The following is a 4,329-nucleotide window of genomic DNA, read 5'->3' as shown; positions in this document are numbered from 1 at the left end:
TGATAATTTTTGGCAAAGAAATTTATAGAAATTATAAATTCAGGTCTTTAGACAAGACTTATAAATCATAACATTTAATTTATAAGCATGATGAACGCAGTATTTAATTTGTAAGCATGATAAATATAATATTTGTGGCAAATATTTCTGTCAAAGATTTTAAGAAAGATTGATGATTATGAAATACTTTTATTCAGAAAGATCAGGGGTAAGCCATTTTTCAACACAGAAAAAACATTTTCTGCAAAGTTCTATTTATTTTTAAAGTTCTGTTGCTATGGCAAGTTGCTGAATTTGGATAAATCACTTTACTTCTGGAAGGCTGTTTCCTTTTCTGTAAAATCAGGTTGACCTAGACCAGTGATTTTTAACTTTTTTGCTTTATTCAAAGCAGTATGTCATTGAAAGATTTTGTGGCCTACCATGTAAGCAGGGCATTAACATTTTTTTTTTTAAATAGTAACCTGAGGTTAGTCAGAATTAAACTTTGTAAATCAAGTACTGATTAAAATTGATCGTATAATTTATGCACGTATGTGTACACATATACATTCAATATGATACTTAGGGTAGGCCTATCATGGGGAAAATCACTTCTTTAATATATTCATTTTGTCAGCCTGCACTTCTCTCAGCTTTATTACCCCATTGTTCCCACCACACCTTTACTTGGCATCATTTGGACTTCGCCATTCTCTTCTGTGAGGAACCTGTTGTTTTTCCTTTTTCCTTATCCACCCTTCCCACCTTACCCACTCTCATTTAAGTGTTCTATTGCCAATACCTCTAACTTCTTTGCCCTTTTATCTTTTTGTTCATGTGCCCTCCAGAATACAAATCCTATATCAGTCTTAGTCCCCCCATTTTGGCTCAGGCAAGAGCTGCAAAGGAAATGAAAGAATCACACTGTTACTGCTATTAGAAATTCATTGTCTCCAAACTCATAAGCCTGTAGTGCTTCTTGAAATTCCTTTCTCTTTTCCTTTACTTTTCATGATAGTGGCCATTTTAAATCTCATGTTCTGTTGATTTATTATATTAGCCCTCTACTTAATCTTAACAGAGTACCTCATCTCCTACTTCACGGAGGAAGTTGAAACTATTCCTTAATTATTGCCCCCTTATCTACAAATGTAACTGAATCCAACCCATCTTTCCTCTAATTGCAGTGGAATGGAGAATTACCATTCTAGGGCTGACCCTCTTTCCTGTGCTCTGGGTCCTACATCTTTCCTACCCTATGGGATACAAAGCTCTAGCAATTGTCTAACTTAGATTTCTCTTTACCGACTCCATCTCATGATAATTTAAATATGCTCAGCTTTCATTCCTTAAAAAAGGGGAAGAAGCCCTTCCATCTCCTTTAACATAAGCATCCAGGTTTTTGGTAGCTTTCTCAACTTCTCCACTGATTGAGTTTTCAGTTAACTGAATGCTTATTTCTACTCATCATTCCATTGATATGCTATCCAAGGTCATCAGTAGCTTTGTCACTAAATCTAGTAGATAGCTCTTAGTCCTTACCTTTTTGTAGTATTTCGCATTATTTACTCTGGTTTTGAAATAATCTCCTCAGTGGTATCACACTTAACGGTGTCACAAACTTCTCATTTATCTCTCATCAATTTGATTGTCCTTTCTTAGTCTTAGCCTCCTTCCCCTTCTGCTTAAAATTTCTTCTCTCTGTATATTCTCAGCCTTTGGATGGCTTCAGTTACTTATTGGTTACTCCCAAATCAGTCTTTCTGTCCTAGATCTTTCTCCTGAAATCCAGGTAGTTATTTCTGTGTGCCTAGCATTTCCTCTTTGATAATGCATAGACACTTCAGATTAAAAATACCCAAACCTGAAATCTTTCTCCCCTCAAATCTGCTATTCATCCTGTGTGCATTCATTCATTCATTCAGTGTTTGAGCACCTCCTGTATACCACTGTACACTGTGCTAGGAACTGGATATATACAGGAGAATCAAATAGATGAAGTTGCTGCCCTAACTTAGTCTAGAGTGGGAGGTAGACAGACATGTCAACTTAAATACATAATCACAAATAGGATATGAAGAATAACTAGGGGACCTAACTTAAGTTGGGGGAAGGGCAGTCATTGAAGGGGTGTTTGCTGGAATGATATTTAAGCTGAGACCTAAAGAGGTGAACAGTGGGGAAGGAAATTAAAATTTTAGAAGGAAGTCATGTCTGAGACCCTGAGGAGACCAAGATCTTGATATTTTATAGAAGTGAGGAAAGCTACATAGCTTTAAGTGTTGTGGGTGAGAAGGAAAGTGTTGTGAGAAGATGATGAGGGAGTAGGTGGGAGCCAAATCATAGATGGCATTACTAACCATGTTTGAATTAAAAAAAATTTTTTTTATTATATGTACAGGAAAGCTACTAAAGGGTTTTTGAACAAGAAAGTGATAGGATCTGGTTTTAGGGAGATAGCACAAGTAATTTAGGCTTATGAAAGTAAATGTAATGAGAAGTGAATCATGTTTGCCTTGAATCTGAAAAGTAAGATACTACGGTCTCTTTCAGCTGCCTATACCGGAAATAAGTGTAGGAACCCTCCTTGGCAGTCTTTTTCTTTACTATAACTATAGTTCTAATCTTACAAAGTCTTACTAATTGTACATTTTTAACTTTTCTTACATTTGACCTTCTTTTCATCCAACTCCAGCTTCACCTTTTAACAACTCCTAACTGTCTATTTTTAAAAATAAATTTATTTATTTTTTACTTATTTATTTTTGGCTGCATTGGGTCTTCGTTGCTGTGTGTGGGCTTTCTCTAGTTGTGAGCGGGGGCTACTCTTCGTTGTGGTGTGCTGGCTTCTCACTGTGGTGGCTTCTCTTGTTGTGGAGCACAGGCTCTAGGCACGTGGGCTTCAGTAGTTTTGGCTCGCGGGCTCAGTAGTTGTGGCTCGAGGGCTCTAGAGCACAGGCTCAGTAGTTGTGGGGCACAGGCTTAGTTGCTCCGTGACATGTGGGATCTTCCCGGACCAGGGCTCGAACCCATGACCCCTGCATTGGCAGGCAGATTCTTAACCACTGCGCCACCAGGGAAGTCCCTAATCAGTTTTTAAAATTATGGTTAAAGTAAGTGAAAAGTTATCTCCATATAAAAAGAATGGAGAATTCAAGATAATCTAAATCCAGTTTTAAAAAAGAAACTTTTAATTGAAGTACAACATACAGAAAAGTGTGTAAGTTGTAAGTATATGGCTCAATTAATTGCACAGAGTTAATACAGCTATGTAATCAGAACCCAGACCAAGAAAGAGAATATTACCAAGATCCAAGTAGCCCCCTAAAGATAACCCCCATCCTGACTTCTGACAGCATAGATTAGTTTTGCCTGTTTGAACTTTATATAAATGGAATAGTAGAGAATGTATTGTCACCTTTGGCTTAATGATGTTATGGTTATGTATGTGAGATTTATCCATATTGTATCTTAGGTTTTTATCTTACTAGATTTATTGTATGTGGGGTAAGGTTAGATAAAGAAGGTGGATGCAGCACACATCACACATGTTCCACCTCCAAATATATCTGGAGAAAAACTCAATAAAGCCTAAATAAATAAATAAAGCCTAAATAAATAAATAACAGAATAAATTATAAGAGGCCTACACCTAGATACATTATGGTGAAATCTGAGATGACAAAGGATAAAGAGAAATTTCTAAAAAGCTTGCAGACAAAAAAATGTCTACAAAGAAATAATCGGATCTCTTGTTGTAATGCAATCTTTGAAGGCAATGAAACAGCACTTTGAAAGATAGGGGGGAAGAAGATTTTCTTTAACCGATCAGAATACTATACCTAGCCAAAGAAGCATTTCAATGGAAGAGAAAAATGAAAATTTTTAGATGTGCAAGGCCTCAAATTTACCATTTGGGTTATTTCAGGTGGGTTGTGGGAAATGATCCTTGTCCTTGCCCATGCAAATATATGTTTTTTTAAGTTTCTCATTTAATTAACTAAGGATATAACATGTTATTACAAATGAGGTGATGGCACAGAGCAGATCAGATACAGCATATCTTAGTGCATCTTTTCATGGCCCTCAGAATCTTAATGGGATATGTAGCTGCTGGAGATGATGTCCAGGCAGAAAAAGGTACTTTTGGAGCTGAGAAAACCAAAGTCTACCTATGCTTTTGCCCATTTATACTTGGGACTGTAGTCACCATTCAGATATAACTTAATGTGCGTGCTTCCATTAGTGGGAACAAATACTCATCTCTCTTGATTCTTAACCAAAAGACAGCATTACCAAGGGTGCATTTTCCTCTGAGAAGAGAAAACATTTTTTGCTTTTGTTTGT

This window comes from Tursiops truncatus, chromosome 2 (assembly GCF_011762595.2).
Source record: "Tursiops truncatus isolate mTurTru1 chromosome 2, mTurTru1.mat.Y, whole genome shotgun sequence".
Classification (NCBI taxonomy): Eukaryota; Metazoa; Chordata; class Mammalia; order Artiodactyla; family Delphinidae; genus Tursiops; species Tursiops truncatus.
Note: the sequence above shows the minus strand (reverse complement) of the source record.